General features: G+C 46.3%; 1 pseudogene; it reads right to left on the reverse strand.

Moving 5' to 3' along the window:
* Window positions 1–3,750: 3,750 nt before the first annotated feature.
* The window catches only part of LOC146201626 (uncharacterized), a 115,910-nt pseudogene continuing 98,244 nt past the window's right edge, over window positions 3,751–21,416 (reverse strand).

A 21,416-nucleotide genomic window follows, 5' to 3' on the forward strand; every position in this document is an offset into this window, starting at 1 on the left:
ACCCCCCAGCTGTAAAAAAATAAAATACTCCGGAGACGTCAGGCCGAAATTACTTATGCTGAAGGATCGGGTAATGCATGATCTTTATACGGTAATGGTGCTCACGGCTTTAAGAATTCAGCCTCGTACTCTGTAAACTTGCCGCGCTGCTACCTTTTTTTTTTTTTTTTTTCACGTGCTCTGCTTTACAGGATTGAAGATAGCTTTGGTATTACTAAAGTTAATCACTTTGTGCACATTTGTTCACGTTCTTAGCTGAATCAAGTAAACATTTCACCTAGCCAACAGGCAGTGAGACCGCGGGCCAGCACTGCGAATGACGATCACGGCCTAAGCGTGGGCATTCGTTTTTGCTTAATAAATGCAAGGCCTTACCTACTTGTACACCGGTTGCTCGAGTGAACGGTTTTAAATTCTTTTTCTTTAAATAGGAACTGGAAACAGGAAGAAACTTCTCAGGAACAGACTGTTACCTTCGATAGTAGTCAAAAATACATTAAATGTGATCAAAATTAGATGACCAGATAGAAAACAATTACTAATTAGACTTTTTATGAGCACTATCTGGTGGTCTAGGAGTTCATAGTCATATCACTTCAAAGCAAACTGACCCCTAAATTTGGTGTAATGCAAGTACGTGCGATGCTCATCTTGTTTCATTTCGCTTTCATATTTTAGGCAAAGATCGGCGAAATCGGTGACTGTGGACCTCAGTGGCAGCGCAATGAAATATTCGGGATCGCTTACCGAACTTAATTAAGAGGGTTTCCGTGATAGCTGTGTGGCCTGGATCCACTGCGGGCAGATGGAAGGAAAATGAAGACGACATGCAATGCACACGCAGGGAGCAGCAATTAAACGCAAGGGTTGTCATGTCCACCCGGCATGTGCCCCTCTGAAGCATGTATCGTTTAGTGAGCACATTCTGGTGATGGAGGTGTACCATTATATACAAGGAGACAAAGTCGCGGTTTAACTGGAAACTCTAGAAGCTGGGTGACCATATTCAGTAACGCATTGCTTTCGCTTCACCGTCGGCTTTACGATGAGCTTTGTGAACGTTATTTGAAACGCTCGCCACACCGCCACACTAGTTGACACATTACACGAGCAGTCTTCACGCCCTGCGCTTCACGAATCACAAAACATTTCACCAGCGACTACCACAGCCATGCGTAAACGTGCGTGCATCCAGCAGTCAGCAAAAATAAATAAAAAATACGGCTGTTGTCTTTTAGCGCCACCAATCGGAAAGGCAAGGAAGCTACTATCTTCTTCTGAAGCCTCCGAGTTCACCTCCGCGCGGAGGTGATCTTGGAGGCTATGCTGCTTCCACGGGCGGACTGGAGGGACCTAAAGAGGGGCTTTAGAGGGACCTCGCTTCGCGCGCCCTCCCTCGAGACCAGCCGCGCTTCTTCGAAAAAAGTTAAGAATGGCGAATGGTTTTAAAGAATTCTGGCGCTTGTGTTATCTTTCCTGGAAACTTGGATTAACCATTCGGTCGGAGCCAATAGTTGGTTCGCGATGCTTGAAACATGATTGTATTTCTTGAAAACTGACTCCGAGTTAGAAATACTATCCCAACTGTATGGATGGTATTCTTATGAGAGCTGATCGAAAAGGCAAGGCGTAGCCCGTCGGCAAGAGTTCGACCGTTTTAACAACGTTTACATCTAGTTGTCTCCGTTGGAGCTGACCCTGCGTGTTATATTTAGAAGGATGATGAAATATTCGAAAAATTAAGAACGCGTTTGTTGGATGGAGGCCTGAAGGAGGCGCACATGTGCCAATAGCCGGTAAGGATCGCTATGGCGCGCCGCGGCCGGACGTGTTGCAAGCCGCCGCTTGCGTCGCTCCGGCGGCGCTCCAGCGTCAACGCCATGGTGACATAGGAAAGCTGTGCGGTGGAGCGCCGAGAGGACGACCCGGCGCGCTGGCCGCTGGTATGTCATAAATGCTCTAGTAAGTGATTTTTCGAGTAAATAAAAAGCCACTGGACTGCCAATAACAAGCAAAATGTGAAGATCGCTAAACAACACTGAAGTGCTGTTCGAGCGATATCTGCGACCCAAGCGAGGTTTTTCAAGCCACTGCTGATCGGTCGATCGGCAAACGTCTGCTCGCTCCGCTGCTGAATGCGCCGCGCAAGTGGAGCTTATGATCATTTTATTATAAGATGGCCTTCTCAGTATGCTGGAGAGGGAATTCTAACCTTTATAAAGTGTTGGCCCCTTCCGGTCCGCTGCCCCTTCGATGCGACACGGCACGAATCGGTGGAGTTCGTCGCCCAGCGCGTCCACGGGTGGCACCGTTGCCGAAAGTTTGGAACTTGTGAAGGCACGCTGCTGTTGCACGATTATGGCTGGCAATCCTTCTGATAACATCGCTGTTTTGTCTTCTTTTGTACGAGCGTGCTTTGACATGGTACGTCATCTGTCGAGCAGTGAGGCAAGCTCCATCCCGGCCGTTAGCGCGCTTGCCTAGCTGCCCGACAGATGACGCTCCATGTCAAAATAGCTTTTCGACTCTCTTCTGCGAAAATTGTGCACGCAACCGAGAGCAGTTTTTTCTCGATTTCGGAAAATCTAGGCAAGCAGCGATGTTGAATCACTTATCAGATTTTGTAGACTATATTTTGCTACTTTGGGAACGTTATTTCAGCTCGAATGGGGTAGTAGATGTTGCATAGGAATTTTTTAAATTCCAGCCCCCAAATATTCAAGACCCTGTAGATGCGAGCGAGTGGCTCGGTTTCCAGCGGAGCGGAGAGGAACTACAAAACCTACGCGCATCCGCGCCCGCGCTGCGCGCGGCTGTCTGCGGAGTCTGCGCAGCCCGCTCGCTCGGGAGCGCGTGCTACAGGCAGCCGCACGTGCACGCGGAGCGGGAGAAGGAGAGTGAGGACGAGGGGGGATGTCGTGCGTCTGTGCGCGCAAAGCCGGCGCTCTTTGCCAGTGGTGTTTCTTATTTCTGCTTTTTTCTGTGCCCCGGCTGACATAGAGGCTGGCTGGAGGCACGCTTTTTATCGGTGCTTTCGAAAGTGAGAAATTATGATTAATTGATCGCCGCGGACATTGTTTTCAAAGAGCGCTTCTTGGCAGGCTCAGACAAAAAAAAAACAACATGAACGCGAATTCGGTACTCGAAGGCAGAGGCAAGCGACAGGTATTTTGAAGGACTTGAGGCGGCACCTCTTGATGTCACTTCCATGTTGCTCAGAGAATGAAGGGTCCAGCTAGTCCAGCCTTCTCGTTGAGAACTGATACGCGTGTACACAGCGACGAGTGCTCCGAGCGCTGGTTGGGGAGCTTCCTTTCCATTTATGACTGCTCACTTGAAAGGGGCCTATTAAACTCTTTGGGGACAGACGTTTTAGGCGATGCTGCCGGCGCCGTGGTGCCTGTTTTCGGCGCGTTTAGGACGCGTTCCCTACAAAGGCACAAAGAATGCCGCCTTAACCTTTGGTTCCTGCTGACAGCGGTGAGGGGGAGTTCGCTGCTGTGGCGCTGCCATCCGAAATCAATGACTTACCTACCTTTAACGATGAGAGGTTTCTTAACGACCTGGATCACTGACGAGAAGCCGAGGCATGCCATTTTTTCGGCAGTTTCCTCTCTCCGCGAGACGAAGAACGATACCACTCGCATTTCCACTCGCATTTCCAGTAAGCATCTTCAATAGCTATCCCAGTGAGCTGCGCTCGCGCCCGTCTACCTATATGCCCTCCTTTTCAACTCTTGCTGTTAGCACTCAGTACAGTGCAACTGAAATTACCGGATTAAAGTGGGACCAGAACATCCGCACTCTCGAAGCATGCAGCATAATCTCGATGAATGGGAAGTGATGAGGTATAGACGCCAAATGACAACCTCCTCAGCAGCCCGAATACCTTCAAGGACAAGAACCGGCCGAGAACGCTTAAAAAAATCATTACCGTCTTTGCCGTCTTTTTTTTTTGTTTTGTTTTTTTGCTAATTGTTGTTATTTTCTGATTATTCGGTAATGTACAAACTTCTGTGCGTATTCTTTGTGAACGCTTTATTTTATATGGCTCCCTGTAACTATATCGTCCTGCAGTGCCTTTGCAAATAAATAAATGCGCAAATTAGGAGACAGGGCTTATCACATATCTGGAGTCCGGGCAGCGAAAAGCTCCAGCAAGTTCTCCGCGTTAACGGCAAAGTTAATAACTTCATCAGTTTGTCAGTTTGTCAGTCATTAATTTATCAGTTAATTGACAATCTCTGTTAGTTACCACAATGTGAACTGCTCAACGTGCCGGATGTCAGAAGAGACAAGTGCTCAACACGCCGAACAAAACCGAGCCTTGAAAAAAGCCGTTAAATCCATGTTGCTGACAACGCATTCCTCTTCTCATTCGAGGCCAGCGGTGTCGAAACAATACCGCTGGGTAAAATACTATTATATTGAGTTCCGTCGTTTAAATCATATCACCGTCATGAAATATAAATGCTTGCTCATTCAAGCAGCGTAGACTTGAAGCGCTCTTTCAAACCTAAGAGGGCCTTCTGGGCTCATCTTCTGTCTGCAAATAACCGAAATGGCACTTTGGAAGCTCAAAACATATGAATATTAGTAGAGCTGAATGGCAGCAATGACACATTATTTTATAAAAACCGCATTCCCGTCCAGCGTAAGTGCAAGTTCCCTGTTTACCGCTTTGTAAACTTGACCCCGCAACATGCAAAATTCCGGAATAGTATAATATTGCAATAGGGTTAAAGGCTCCGTTCTATAGAAAATCCGGCGTCGGCTTTGTTTTTGTGTTTTTCGACGCGATGTTGTTTTAAGTTCAACTTTTCTTACGTCTTAAGACCGCACCCCACACAGCTAATATATGCGCATATCGGCCATCTGGACCCTTGTGCTTTTCTGTATTTTAGTGCAAAACTAAACCCATTGTTTTTTTTAATGGTAGTATTTACTACTTCCTGAGAGCTCAGGAGAGCTTAAAACAAATATTTTGTTATTGATCAGAAATTGAGCAACACAACCTTAATTTCAAATTCCTAATAAGCTCTTTATAACAGTATCTCACAATAAAAAAAAAAGTAGCCCACTATAGCCTCATCATTAAAGGGGAAAATAAATTATGGTGGACACTTAAGTTTCGCCATCAAAGGTATGAGGCGATAGCGTAGGCCACCAGTCCACATATAAAGCCCCGCTCTAACCAAGCCGTATAAGAACGTGCCAGCATGGCCTAGGGGTAACAGGATCCTGGCAGGCTGATTCCGATGCCACCCTCCCAGATAAGAGGAGAGGCCCTAGTTGGCAGCTCCTGCCAGATGTGACGTCAGACAAAAAATTCAGTCAGTGCGCCGACATGTTAGCTGCCAGCTAAATCTAGTGAATGGGGCCTTTAAGAAAAATGGACATGTGTTCAAACATTTTTAAGAATTGCAAGCCTTCCTATCTACCACTGCATGCACTCTTGTAGCTAACAAGAATTCTAATGCCAGTAGTCTTAAAATCACAGCCATTGCACAAAAATCTTTAAATATTATATATACAGGCTCCCAGGCGCCCATGCTCCCATGCTCCATTCAGAACCGCAGCATCCCTCACGACTTAACGGAAGACCTTGAAGACGTCTTTCTCACTTTACGCCCTGCCTCCGTTGTTTTAGATCTCGCAGGGATGGTCGGAAAAGTGTTGCCTCGTCAGATTGCCCAAGCCAAGCGAGCTCCGGTGATTTCTTTGGTTACCTCACCTACCAACGTCGAGGCACGGCTCTTATAAGCGCACAAGCCCTGGACACTACTCAAAGCCCCGACACGACATGGCTGTTACGGGAACTTTATCTCCACCTCACTCTCCCCATGCTCACACGTACTCTGCAAAATCCAAGCCAACAAACACCCAACTTACCCCAGTGAAGCTTTACCTCTACTAGTTTGGCGCCGACCCCTCCTGCCATAATCGCCCCTCCTCGTGCTTCAACCTTCATCTATACCTCGTCATCAGATGCACCACTATACCGGACCTGCATCTTCATCCTGGCGTGTCGCCAACGGGACAGGACCAGCAGCTGTTGGCAACACAAGCTATGGGCATTTTTATGATCTGTGCATTCTAAATAAATACCCTTCTCCCTGTTTACTTTAACATATCAGTTGGTACTTCCGAAGGTTAGCCTTGAAACGGCAGCCTGCCTTCTCAATCCTGTGTTTCTATAATAACGACTCCGCGTCGATAAACAAATTTGCCTTTGTATTCCGATCGACTGCTTATCGAAGCCTTTGTATCACATCATGGCTGCCTTCTCCTTTGCCTAACACGTTTATTGCAAAAGCAATAGTACTTTAGGTTTCGAGCCTTCAGCGTAGCGCGGCCGTGGCCACGTCTTAGCCACATGACGCTGTGTCGTCACATTCCACGAAACACTGGGGTGAGAGCTGGGCTACCAACTCAAGCGGTCGGCGTAACTCGGCGGTAGCCTCGTCTTACCCACGTGCCACTGACGTCACACCCCATGTGACAAAAAAGAGAGAGATGGGCTCCCGACTCAAGCGGTCGGCGTGGCGCGGTCGGAGCCGCAGCTCAATTGGCAGGAGCTGCCAACTTGGGTCTCTCGTTTCACATGGGACGGTTATATCAGAATCAGCCTGCTAGGACCCTGGAATTCACGTTCCCCTATTGGCCACTAAGGCACGTTCATGAGATATTAATAAAAGCGAGTTGGTTCCCCATGTTCATACGACTCGGTGTTTGCGGGGCTTTATATGTGGGCTGAGGAAGAAGAAAAAGAACGCTTGGTCCCCCGCAGCTAATGCTTTCGCTCACTATTTGGTTCAGCAGTGTTGAACTCTTGTAATTTTTTACTTTTCTTTATCTTAAAATTATTCCAAATATACCTGGATAATGTGGATATATAACCTGTCACATTGCCTTGGAGGTCATGTGAGTAGTGCAAGCTGCTAAAGGCACTGTTGTTAGTATTTACTATACTGCAGGCCATCTTGGACCTGGACTGTTACCGTGGCAAGTGCTACTACACATATTGCGGACGTAGAAATGTGTGAATCAGCTGATGAAAATGCGGCTTGCGCCGCCACAGGTAGCCTGTTTCGGTTGGTGCGATTCTTAGAAATTAAGCACTCGGTATGCGCATAACATTTGGAAGCGTTGTCTGATAAACAAACGAATCAACAGAAAACGTTCCATATTGAGTGTCACTCCACATTTGCCTTTTCACAGCGGCCGGAACGTGCTAAGACTGCTCCAAATAGCCACAATAAAATAATTTTCTACTACGGAAAATAATTTCTCATGTGTCATAAAATTTAAGTTTCAGGCAATTGTGCTTTCGGTTAGTGCCGCGGTTATCAGCTTTGTCAACGACTGTAGTTGAAATTCGAACTCTGTCTTTTTTTGCCTACCAGAAGTCAAGAATGCATTTCTGCTGTAAAAAGCGAAAAAGCTTTTGTTAGGACAGCCTTACCGCCTCGTGGAGCACGCCAGAGTGACCCACGAGAAAAGCAGCGACCTTAGAATCCGGTAGAAGAATGCCGCGAACATGTCCCCGGCCGAGGAGCCTGAATTTGAAGTCCGGTACCAATTGAACCTCATGAAGATGCAGCACAGGCAGCAGCCCATGGCCGTGCTCCATTCGACAAGCTGCATGACCTGGGGAAAATAAACATTAAGGTGATATTTGTGTAACAATATTTACTTCCCTTTTTAGAAATAGTGTGAATTATGCAAGTCACGTGCCCGGAATGAGAAATCGAACACTCGCGGATCCCGTGCACACGATTTCTAGAACAATCTGTCTTCCAGGACGATTCTCCGTAGTTTGACCTCCGGACATCGTAGCTTACTTACGGCCCATTAGGTACAAAACTCGTAAACAACATTTTTTAGTTGTCTCAGAAAAGCAGGCAGATCGAAATAAAGCACTACTGTCAATCCCTAGCTGTTATGAGAGGAAAATGCTGGTCACAATAATTTATGAAAGCTATTTATGGAATGTAATGCGGTAAGGGCGCAAAGATTAAAGTAACGCTCAAGTTCCCAGTCTATGGCAGCATACAAACGACCTAAAGGAAATAAACAAGGCTTATGACACTTAACAGCAATTTTCTCCGAATCGTCAAATACCGGCTTTTTCATTCCATCCCTTCATTATATAGCCTGCGTCTCACATCTCTCAGTCATTTAAGCTACTACACTTGCTTATTTATCAGTTATTTACTAACTTTAGAAAATGCTCATAAACAATCAGTATTCACCCGTCCTCTGCACAACACAAAAACTTCGAAGCTAGCTTGACTAATGTCGAACGTATCGGTCGCCAAACGTTGCGTCCCTGATTTCATTTCTGAACTCAGCCAACGCCGGCGAGCGATAAACATTATGAAAACGAGTTATGATGACGCCCCTGAGCCCCACGTCTCGCCCCCGTCACTTGGGCGCTCCCGTAAGAGGGCGGACCCAGAAAGCGCACTTGGCGTCGAAGCGAAGGGCTGGTATACGATTGCGTATTGAGACGTGGTCCTAATCAGTTGCGATGGGCGCCACGGAGCGTCCAACAAAACACATTTGTGAAATATAAGGTCCAAGCAGAGCTTTTAAACTTTACTCAAGTACTCACGAATGCCACATCTACGGATACGCTTCATTAGAATATTCTCAAATATTTTTCAAGGCTTCTTTAATGATATCTCAACCACTGACGATGATTGACAGTTGACACAATACTAAAAACTTGTGATAAGGTGCTGCATAAGAGAAGCTTTGACGACGTTGGAGCGACGTTTATTTTTCATTTTCTGTGCCAGCTGCAAAGCATATGCATTCCAGCACGTCCATCTTGTTCTGTTTTTCGAGCAGCAGCGATGTGCTGGGTACTTGTCGTGTGTTGTACCTGTAAATCTCTTCAGATTTACTTGTACATTGAACGCCGTTACCTTTGTATGTCTTTCTCTACCATGCTGGTCTTGATTTGTGTCCTGCCTTTTTTTTTTAGCCCTGTAATAAAACGTTTCCTTAACAGACTGTTACTTTAATAAATACTGCATGTTGATTGACCACTTGCTCCAAACAGGACAATTGCGCCACGTAGAAAGAATCATTGCATATTCATGAATTCATACCTATCTGTATTATAGGTACACGTTTCTGTAAAATTTACATTCAAAATAATTTCGGTACAACAAAATTTGCAGAGGGGGTTAAATGAGGCATACAGTCCACATCCGGCCGCAGATGAACATGGGTGATGCGCAAGCAATTTGAAATTTGTGCCAGTGGAACCGAATCAAGAAGTGTTGTTTCACAGACCCTGGATGAGCTAAAAACCATTAGGCGGCGCGTAAGAAGAATGAAATTTGCGACATGATGCCGGAACAGGAAGTGTGGAGGCAGTCGCTTTCACCCAACGCTTGGTACGCTTAAATTCATTGTGCGGCTTTTAGCAATTCGAAATTCGCGCCAGTGAAACTGAAACAAGAGGTGTGGGCCAGTTGCTTTCACACACCCAGCGTGAGTTAAAATCTATTGGATGGCGCGTAAACAATTCAAAGTTCGTGCAAATGAAACCGAAACAGGAAGTGGGGGGATATGTGCTCTAACCCACGACTAGGCGCGCTAGAATAGATTGGACCACTGGGGTGCATGAGTAGTCTTCATTCCCTACGGTAATATGAGTTGATGGCGTTATCTCGTTACTACACACTGCAGAATTTCTCAAAGCTAATAATAACAAGAGGTGTGGGCCAGTTGCTTTCACACACCCAGCGTGAGTTAAAATCTATTGGATGGCGCGTAAACAATTCAAAGTTCGTGCAAATGAAACCGAAACAGGAAGTGGGGGGATATGTGCTCTAACCCACGACTAGGCGCGCTAGAATAGATTGGACCACTGGGGTGCATGAGTAGTCATCATTCCCTACGGTAATATGAGTTGATGGCGTTATCTCGTTACTACACACTGCAGAATTTCTCAAAGCTAATAATAACAAGAGGTGTGGGCCAGTTGCTTTCACACACCCAGCGTGAGTTAAAATCTATTGGATGGCGCGTAAACAATTCAAAGTTCGTGCAAATGAAACCGAAACAGGAAGTGGGGGGGATATGTGCTCTAACCCACGACTACGCGCGCTAGAATAGATTGGACCCCTGGGGTGCATGAGTAGTCTTCATTCCCTACGGTAATATTAGTTGATGGCGTTGTCTCGTCACTACACACTGCAGAATTTCTCAAAGCTAATAATCTGACCCAGGTTTTCTGTATGCGTGCCGGAATGCCATTCTAAAAAGTTTACTATGATCTAAAAATCAATCTAGAGACCACTGGGGTGCATGAGTAGTCTTCATTCCCTACGGTAAAATGAGTTGATGGCGTTGTCTCGTCACTACACACTGCAGAATTTCTCAAAGCTAATAATCTGACACTGGGGTGCATGAGTAGTCTTCATTCCCTACGGTAATATGAGTTGATGGCGTTGTCTCGTCACTACAGACTGCAGAATTTCTCAAAGCTAATAATCAAATGAGTTGATGGCGTTGTCTCGTCACTACACACTGCAGAATTTCTCAAAGCTAATAATCTGACACTGGGGTGCATGAGTAGTCTTCATTCCCTACGGTAATATGAGTTGATGGCGTTGTCTCGTCACTACACACTGCAGAATTTCTCAAGGCTAATAATCTGACCCAGGTTTTCTGTATGCGTGCCGGAATGCCATTCTAAAAAGTTTACTATGATCTAAAAATCAATCTAGAGACCACTGGGGTGCATGAGTAGTCTTCATTCCCTACGGTAAAATGAGTTGATGGCGTTGTCTCGTCACTACACACTGCAGAATTTCTCAAAGCTAATAATCTGACACTGGGGTGCATGAGTAGTCTTCATTCCCTACGGTAATATGAGTTGATGGCGTTGTCTCGTCACTACACACTGCAGAATTTCTCAAAGCTAATAATCAAATGAGTTGATGGCGTTGTCTCGTCACTACACACTGCAGAATTTCTCAAAGCTAATAATCTGACACTGGGGTGCATGAGTAGTCTTCATTCCCTACGGTAATATGAGTTGATGGCGTTGTCTCGTCACTACACACTGCAGAATTTCTCAAGGCTAATAATCTGACCCAGGTTTTCTGTATGCGTGCCGGAATGCCATTCTAAAAAGTTTACTATGATCTAAAAATCAATCTAGAGACCACTGGGGTGCATGAGTAGTCTTCATTCCCTACGGTAAAATGAGTTGATGGCGTTGTCTCGTCACTACACACTGCAGAATTTCTCAAAGCTAATAATCTGACACTGGGGTGCATGAGTAGTCTTCATTCCCTACGGTAATATGAGTTGATGGCGTTGTCTCGTCACTACACACTGCAGAATTTCTCAAGGCTAATAATCTGACCCAGGTTTTCTGTATGCGTGCCGGAATGCCATTCTAAAAAGTTTACTATGATCTAAAAATCAATCTAGAGATTCTTTTGCGCTGTGTGCGCGTAGGTGCCTTAAAATTGATAATCCTGACCTCATGAAGTCTTCTTTCTGTTACTGCAAATAGTTGTTATCCTATACTTCTTGCTTAAAGCGGCAAGATATATTTAAAATTAGATGTAAAAACAAGCTGAAACGTAAGAATGAAGGTACGTGGGACGGGGAGGATCACGTGGCAACAAGAGCGACGCAGAAAGTACGTCACTGCTACGTATTGCTTTCCCGGTCCACCTTGTCCTCTCAGCAGTCTATTTTGTTTTGTAACTTTCTTCCCTGGCTGTCTAATAACCCGGTGGGGTGAATGGGGAGCGGGCGCCCGGCGTACAGGTAGAAGCGTACGCGAGGGCTCCGCACACATCGCTCGAATGTATTTCATTTCTTTGTGTATGTGTGTCTGTGCGGGGGGGGGGGGGGTAAGCGGGTGGGGGCGCTGAAGAGATTTCGGAGGTGCTGTGCGCACGCTGAAAAGCTCACTCCCCGGTGTTGTCGTCGATAGCATATCTTTATTTCACTGATTTGTGTGCGCGGAATGAGTGAGCTGCGCTCTTTTGCTCCCGCTCAGCTCTGCGCTTGCGGCTTGGCACGTACACATTAAATAACTAGAACTAGTTCATACTACGCGAAATGAAACGGCGCAAAGACGCGGACAATCAAGAGGCAGGTGCCTTTACTAGACCAAAGTTTATTCCACTCGCTCGATATGGGAAACTTTGTGGCGAAGAGAACAAAATACGGGAGCGGTAAATGCATTCGCATAATGATTTTCTATTCATAATGTTACGAACGAGAAAGAAGCGGGCAGTGGCGTGGGCAGGAGCACTGCCGCTAAGCCCACCGCAATTCAATAAATCTCATAGTAATCGGCCATCTTCTTTCTATTCTCTTGTGTTCATCGGCTTGCAGCCTGAGATGCGTGCCTGGGCTTAGGCTACCGCCTCTTGGCGACCGGTGGCCCGAAAAGCGTCCTGGACCAAGATTCATCGGGGAATCATCATGGCGGCAAGCCGTTGTCTTCCTTCTTCCTGCTCTCCATCCAGTAACGCCTATCGTCATGCCGTGGATACCATGTAGATCGACAAACTTCTTCGTCCACGATCGGGATGATCGCTTGGTTACTGACGAGGAAGGGGTCAGTTGCGTGGGCATGCACTGGCGCTAGGCTCGCCGCGATTCATTAAATAAGCTACCAGTCATCGGCCATCTTCCCTCTGTTCTGCTTTGTTCACCGGCTTTCCGCCTCGTGACAGTATTCTCTTGTAGGCTTTCACGCATTACATTTCTCATTAAAGTCTCTTCGAACAAACTTGCTGATAAACCACGGAGGAACATTGACTAGTTCTTCTCTGAGTCACTGTTATTTTATTTTTACGTTCTCTTTTACAGCCAACATATGGCCTGCCCCTCCTCTCCTTTACCGGGGCCTGGGCGCAGACTTTTTGCTCTAATGCGCTGAATGCAACATGAACAAATATTTTACCTCATCGCCTATTTGTTTTCGCTGGTCCGCTTTGAATTTCATTGGAGTCCACGTTGAAATATGCTTTTAAAAGAGCCCTGAACAGACCTCACTGAGGTGAGCAGACGTTGCGTTCTTTCCGCAAGTTGTTAGCGAGGCGAAGCGGGCACCGCAGTTGATGAGGAGTGTCGTGGAGCAAGTCTTTTCGCCAATAAAACTTGGCGTGACAGCAGTCGAAAGCCTCAATTGGTCTTGGTCAAAATACTGTTTTTTCTGTCCTACTTATTAGAATTCCTCTTGACATATGTAATGCCTAAATGTCATTTTCCACTTTAGTAGAGGAAATCGAAAAGTATTTTCGCGCAAATTGATTGTTTCCTTTCATACTCAGCGATGATGTACAAAGTACTCGCACGGATAGCAGTGGTAGAAATCGAGGCGCGAGCGCAGCTCGAGGAGGTGCAGGCCTATCAACGTATTCACTTTTTGCAAAATTTGCCGATTTTCATTTACAATGCTAGGTCGTCAAGCTAAGTTTATAAGTGCACACCAAAGTATGTTTAGGGGAGGGAAGGAGAGCTCAATACCCCCGTGCCACTGGCCGCCTAAATTCACCACCACTTGAAGCTGCCCATACGCTCCATCTGCGGCAGTTCGGAAATGAGGGGAAAAATGAAAGGAAAACTTCAAGCGCATGCAGAAGAACCACAGCGCTGGGGCACCCGTTGTCAGAGACCGAAAAAATATCCCCGGTCATCAGGGGGACGGGGAAAGAAGTTCAAAAAGAAAACGCGTGCTGAGCGGGAAAGAAGGACCAGGATGGTAATACGTTGCGAAAATTGAGTCGCTGAGTAGAAACCAGCGCATCAGCATGTAGAAAACTGGCAGAGGATTATCATGGTCAAACATAACTATCTGACTCAAGCTTTGTTAACTAATCAGGGCTACGACTACATTATTTCACTGCAGGAATGCATGCGTGCCGGCCCATCTTCTGTTGGCATACACAAAGTACAGATTGTGAGAAAACTTAGTTTTAATCACCCGTAAGGAACGCTGTGGCGCGGGGCAGCGAGCAACGGCATGTGGTAATTGAAGACACATAATTCGTCCTGGTTGCATCTACGTGCTTTGTAAAGATGTAATCAGTATACGATGCACTTCTGGTAGTGGGTTGTTAAACTGTGTGAGCCCGAGTAGTTCGCGCATTCTGAGTTCTGAGGATTTTAGAAATTTCTCTGAGCCTCACACTGGCAACCACTGCGATTAGCGTCGATGTCTGTTTTACCGCAGGTGATGAAGGGTGCGTTCAGTGCCCGGCAATGCATCGGCCACGTTTAGATGAGGCCGAAACGCGAATCGCTCGTGTGCTGTACGATATAAGCAGACGTTAAAGATAACACTACCGAAGATAACCGAAGCGGTGGCCTTGTGGTAGAGCATCCGCCTCGCATTCGGGAGGTACCGGGCTCGATCCCTGGTGCCGCCGGTTACCCACCGGTTTTTAAATGGGTACAAGCTTTCCCCCGGCCTGGTGCTCGGCTCTTCTGGGGTGAAATGCTTGGGAAAAGGGGTCACGGCCCAAATAGTTGCGCCGATGTGGCAGTGATTCGTTCCGCCATCGGACAACAATAAGTCCGCCTTGCGCGGCAACAGCCCATTATGTGGCTGTTGCCGCGCAACAGCCACATAATGAGGGTCAAAGGAAGTACCTTTGCAAGACAAACAGAACCACCTTTGCAGGCTGCGAGGTTCGAAACTGGGTTTGGGCCCACTGCGGAGGAGGGGCGCGCAGCGGGGTTTACGGAGCTTCTCCCAAACGCACACCCCTGTAAAAGCCGAGCACCAGGCCGGGGGACGCTTGTACCCATTTTTACCGGTGGGTGTCCGGCGGTGGGTTTTCCTGGGGCATTGCAGCAGCTTTCGGTGCTGAATGGCACCTTGCAGTATTCTGTGTTCCTAAAGGTTTTTACGCTGTTCGCCATTGCGTATCGAATTACATTAGAGGTGTAAGATACATTTGAAAGCGGTTGCGAGCGTTCGCACAGCAAACTATGGGTGACCTCTTGCAAGACAATGAACGCATCTGTAGAGCGGGGGCCACCGAAGCGGTGGCCTTGTGGTAGAGCATCCGCCTCGCATTCGGGAGGTACCGGGTTCGATCCCTGGTGCCGCCGGTTACCCACCGGTTTTTAAATGGGTACAAGCTTTCCCCCGGCCTGGTGCTCGGCTCTTCTGGGGTGAAATGCTTGGGAAAAGGGGTCACGGCCCAAATAGTTGCGCCGATGTGGCAGTGATTCGTTCCGCCATCGGACAACAATAAGTCCGCTTTGCGCGGCAACAGCCCATTATGTGGCCCTTTTTTTTTTTTTTTTTTTTTTTTTTTTTTTAGGACTGCTGCAGCTGAGGCTCTAAGGGAGCACTTCAGGTGAGGGGTCAAAGGAAGTACCTTTGAAAGACAAACAGAACCACCTATGCAGGCTGCGAGGTTCGAAACTGGGTTTGGGCCCACTGCGGAGGAGGGGCGCGCAGCGGGGTTTACGGAGCTTCTCCCAAACGCACACCCCTGGAAAAGCCGAGCGCCAGGCCGGGGGACGCTTGTACCCATTTTTACCGGTGGGTGTCCGGCGGTGGGTTTCGAACTAACCACCTCCCGCAGCCGAGACGGGCGCTCTAACCATTAGGCCACAGACGTACATAACACGTTCTTTTCTTACACGGAACACTGGAACGGTCTTATATCACAATGAAAAGTGCAAGACAGGCAAATAACAAATGTATAGAGTGTATAGAGACCCGACTTTTACGCACCATGACTGCATTGCTCTACAGATGCGTTCATTGTCTTGCAAGAGGTCACCCATAGTTTGCTGTGCGAACGCTCGCAACCGCTTTCAAATGTATCTTACACCTCTAATGTAATTCGATACGCAATGGCGAACAGCGTAAAAACCTTTAGGAACACAGAATACTGCAAGGTGCCATTCAGCACCGAAAGCTGCTGCAATGCCCCAGGAAAAACAAGCTCAAGTGGACGATGGAAATACGAATCTGGATGCTCGATCGCATTCCTGCAGTAGCCACTGTGAAGGTTCTCGCCACTATTCCCGAAGATTCACAGGTGAAAATTTCAACTGGTCTAACTGGTCCCGTACTAATAATAATTCGTTTACAGGAAAGGAAAGTCGCAGTGTTTCATGTTTACTTTGGACACCTCAATTCCGCTGTAAGACGAGGGAGGAAGGTGGGAGTGAAAACGGAAAGAAAGAAAAAGATGTAGTGGGTGAGCTACAAATAATTTGGACCACCTGGGGATCTTTAACCTGCGCTGACATCGCAAAGCACACGGACGCCCATCCGTTTCGTCCCCATCGAAACGCAGTCGCCGGCAGTCGCGATCGAACCCGAATACTGCTGAACAGTAGTCGGGCATTTTAATCACTATGCCACCGCGGCGGGGCCTAGGCAGTCGAAATTATTACTGAGCCCTCCACTATGGTACTTCATTGAATGCCACCTTCCTGCCTTCCTTTAGAGCTGAGTTTGAGTGTCCAAAAGATGGGACAGATGTATGTGCCTTTCTTATAAACCAATTTACATTAACAGTTCCAGGGCACACGCGCTAGAAATTCTCTATGTTCTGCATTTTACAATATCGTTATTGTAAGCCGTAATTAATTAAAATATCCGTTCGCAGTTAGTACACTTTACTTCACGATATATTTGAAGTGATACGTCGAAAAACATCACTGAGGATTTTAGAAATTTCTTTGAGCCTCACAAGGGCACCTAAGGTTGTCCTGTACAGTTTTGTGGTCGGAATCATGACGGGCAAAGGAAGTTGAAAACGTAGCCTATAAATGCATTCCTGCATTAAAAACTTGCGGAGGGTTATCCCAGTCAAACCTCGTTCTCTGACCGCAAGCTTTGCTAGCCATGGCTACACAGCCAGGCGGCTGCGCCGAAGCGTTGACGCACTCGTACAGGCACGCACATCAGTCATGACGAGACTGATCCACAAAGTGCCAGCAAAGCAGTTAAATGCAAGCGTGGTCAACATTTGCGGAGTCCTCCTCTGAGGCGCGTCAGGGCTGAAGGTGACACGCGCAAGTGAACGACCTTGAACCTAGATGGTCGGAATATCCGAAGCCCTCCACCACAGCGTATCTCAACTCAAGGTCAAATTTGACACATAGCCTTGGTAGTTTGCAGTGAAAGAGTATAGCTAACACCTAAAAGCAGTACTAATTGAACAGGGGCGATGCCAGTCAGAATGCACCTAAGAGGAGAGAGAGAGAGAGAGAGAGAGAGAAGGACACGAGACCTTTATGTGCAGTATGCGACGAGCTGACGGTTAGATTCCACAGTTCTTGCGTGTGTTAAATTGACACAGTGCAAACTCGGCCGCATTTTTATGTGGGCCAGATACTATGGCGCTGTAATGAAGCGTGCTGTCAGGGCACGCAACCTGTCTTTGTGTGTATCGCTTAACAAGCCCTTAATTATCCCAAAATTTATTTTCTGGTCTGTACGACATATTAATGTTGGTCCTGCGCTCACACCTAGCAGTTAAGAAGCTCCAAAAATGTTACTTGCGGTAATATTATTATGCAAGAAATTCATAGAGATGGAGTATTCGAGACAAATTTTAAAGCTTTGGCTGGAGCCTATAATTAACAAATAATTTTTAAGCGTGCGCCTGGCGACCTCTCGCAGCTCATTTGGGCGACACATTCCCGAGCGCACCGCTCGCAAATCTCCCTTATGACGTCCCTGTAGATTGTTGGGCGCGCCCGCTCATTGGATGTTCCCAAGTTACACGAGGAGGGATAGGAGAAGTCGCGACTTTTCTTTTTTTCTTTTTGCGCGGGTTTGGGCAAAGCGTAGGGGTGAGAGGAGGAGTCTCATTTTCGATCGCCTATATTTTCGGTGCTACTGTAGGTAGGTTAAAAATGTGTGCGTCGAAGAGACGATTGATCGGATACCTATTTCTCGCACGCGTACGTCTGCTAGTTTTATTAAATAGCTCTTCATAGGCCCTTTACCTTTTCATTGCCGAGAAAACAGAGGGGGCACGTTTTTTTTAAATCAGAGCAAACTCTATACTCGAAGGGAGATCTGTGGATATCTTGAACGGTACCCCATCATCTTATGACATTCCCAGAAATTCCGTTCATATATAATTTCTCGATTAAAAATGAGTTTCTGTAGAATTCTTACTGACCGCTGCATCTCTCTACGTCTGCTAAATTATTTCCTCGCGAAAACACTTGCAGGCATTTATACTTACTCGGACTGCACTTTTGATTAGTTCTACAACTTCAGAGTGTGCAATTGTAATTCGCGATACTCCGCTTTTCGCGTGTACCACCAACACACCTCTGTTGTGCGCCCGGATGTCCCGCCAATAGCGTCGCTTCCCCGATCTTATTAGGCAGATCCCCCAGCACACGTGACAGAACACTTCGCTCATTTTAAAATCAGGACTTATCTGCTCTTTCTGTGCTATATTAGCGATTCTAGCTGCATGCTGTCGCGTATAGCCTTGATCTGCTGGCTTATGCCATCGGCACACACAGCTGAAGGTAATCACACCATTGCTGACATTTTCATATTAGCACGCCTCTGATTTCTAAGTCCACTTCATTCCAGTCGTGTTTCTCCGTCCATCATGCTACTGCTAAGTGATGTTGCAGTGCCAACCTTGAGCTATCTGGGCAGCTATAGCGCTGTGTGCAGTTGCTATTCTGTTTTGTAGCGAGAGCTACATTCGCGACAGTCTCGCATTTCGCAGAGCCCTGTCCATGCCTATCCGAAGAAGAAAAAAGAAAGAAGAGAGAAAGAAGAAAAAGCAGAAGACCAAAAAGAAGTAGCAAAAGAAGAAGTGGGAAAGAAGGAAACGAAGAAGAAGAAGAAGAGGTGATCCTCGTGTGGCATAAAACTGAAACCATAAACTACTAAGTGCAAAAGCCATGTCTTTACTTTTAAGCGCAGCCATTCCGATTTCTCTCGCGTAACTCCAGGTTTAACCACTAGCTAAACCACAGCTATTTTTTTTAATGCAACAATCATATGCATAAAATGTTTGCTAAAACGGGCTCCCATTTTTTTTATTTCTTATCCCACCCTTAATGCAACACGTAACATGAGCAGTAGTTTGACGAAACTCTGGTAAGTTGCTAGAATAGAGCTCTGCTACTAATGATGAGTGTCAAAAAGAAACAGAGCCTTTTATTCTCACCGCATTATTCGAATTATTAGCAAAAGTTTGCTATCTTTACAAACTATTATTATATGGGGAAACTGTTGAATACAAAGTTTTAAACTCATAAATAAAAAAATGACGAAGGTTCAGAAAAGGCAGCTTCATTTTGAACGTTCTCTTTTCTTTTTTACTCTTGAAGGACGGGCGCTGTATGAAACAGCAAGGGAACTGTGAGCTGCGTCTGCTTTCAGGCGCAGACGACTGCAAATCGGCAGCTAGGCACGCCGCGGTAATAACCAACGGGAGAACTCTAGCAGGCGCAGGATATTTAGGACGGGCGCTTTTGCATCAAGCACTCGGCTTTTACCTCGCTTTCATTGGCGCTTTCAAGCACTTTTACCATTAAAGAATCTGAAGCACTACTTCTGGCTTCGCTTCTCGCTTAATGTTAAACGTATGATTCGTTTAGTAAATTAGCCTTTTCAAAACGAAGGGCTAAGGTAAACACGAATAAAATACAGTAAAGGTATATTTGAAAACACATATCTGCATACTCCTGAAGCATACAAGTTTAGAAAAACTAACTTCCAGGTCTCAGTGTCCCGCACTTCAATGGACATCAGGAGCTGACGTTCGCGATACCGTAAATTCGAAATTTTAAGCCCCAGCTACTTTTTATCGCAGCAGAAAAGAGAAATGGCCCAAGCTATAAAAGAACTGTGTGTGGTATGCTACTCCTTTCAGTGTCAGTAATTATTGCTTTGTTTCTTTGCGGAGAGCAGTTCCGTTTTGTGTATAGTATAGTCATTTTAGCTTGCGTCCTGCGATATATTTTTGGCTGTTGTCAAATGCTCTGTAAGTTTTTTTTTTTGTTATTTTTGTATAGGAGGCCATTCTATAGTCAAGTGTTCTATAACGCCTTTTGCCTGCTTATTCGTTGTTTTTGTATGCTTTGTGAAGCAAAGTTAAAAAAAAGACAGTCCCAATTTCAATGACGCAATTGTCCTGTTTATTTAACCATTGTGGCCGATTAACTGTGATGCATAGCATACGATCTCTGAATGCATACCACAATAAATTTTATGCTGCTTGGCAGCTCCGATTGTAAACTTTCTATATAGCCCGGTTGTTAGAAAATAATTCCTGGAATTCTTCCCCAGGATGCTTTGAAACATTATCTTCGCAAAGCAAGAAACCGTTACATAGGGCTGTCGTCTCGCAAGCACTTGCAGCCCCCCCCCCTTCCGCGTTAAAAAGAATGAACTTAGGCCTCGGCTCGGTGGCTCAGCGGTTAGATCGGTCAACCGTTGATATGAAGCAAGCGAGTTCGATTCCGGCTGCGGTGGTAGCTTTGCGATGTAGGCGAAAAGCAAAGCGCTCGTGCATTATGCGATGTTGGGGCACGTTAAAGAACCCCAGATGGTCGAAACTTCCATGACTTCCCACTAAGGTGCCTCGATAACCTGATGCGCTTTGGGACGTTAAGCCCCATAAACCAAACCAAACAAAAATTTATGAAGCGTGTTGAAATTCAACACCAAAAATGGACAGTATGCTGCAGAAAGGTGCAGCAATTTTTTTTGTGAACATTGCACCTGAAACAGACGGCTTCAACATCCCCATTCGAAGAACACCTTCGCCAAAGATAACCTTACAACATTTTTTTTGCGTCTCTCTGGTATTGAAAAGCCCCTACGACTGTCTTAAAGATCAAAAGCCTTTTAAATATAAGTACAAGCGATCATAATACTGCACACGGATTTAGAGCTAGGAGTGTTGCATAAGTGTCTCGCTATATGTGACAGAGAAGCAAAGCATGCGTTTGGTTGTTTTTGAAAACACAGTGCGAACATGTACAGTCTTGAGCAAAAGTGGTATACAACAAGCAGACGGTGGCGGAGCTAAGAAAGATAGGAAAAATTGCATGAAAATGCCATCTAGCGACAGCGACAGTGGCAGCGACAAAATAGAGCCCTGCCACGATTGCATCCATCTCGTGCAGCTGTTGCTAGATAGCGTTGCAATGTAGTTTTTTTTTTTTAGCTCCGCCACCAGCTGCGAGTTGTATTGGGCGCGAGCTCCACCGCTGGAGATGGGCGGCGTTAGTGACGACCTGGGGGAGCAAGTGGGATCACGTGGCTCCGCTTACTGCTGCTGAAGTAGGCGCTGGATTGAATTCGTGCGTTTTGTAAACTAAATGTCGGGGTTTTCTCTGCAGTTGTCCTTTTTGACGTGTGCCAACATCACATACTTGCATTTTGCGTCGTCACAGTTGTT

The sequence above is a fragment of the Amblyomma maculatum genome, chromosome 1, assembly GCF_055883805.1.
Source record: "Amblyomma maculatum isolate TAMU_Amacu chromosome 1, ASM5588380v1, whole genome shotgun sequence".
NCBI classification, from domain to species: Eukaryota; Metazoa; Arthropoda; class Arachnida; order Ixodida; family Ixodidae; genus Amblyomma; species Amblyomma maculatum.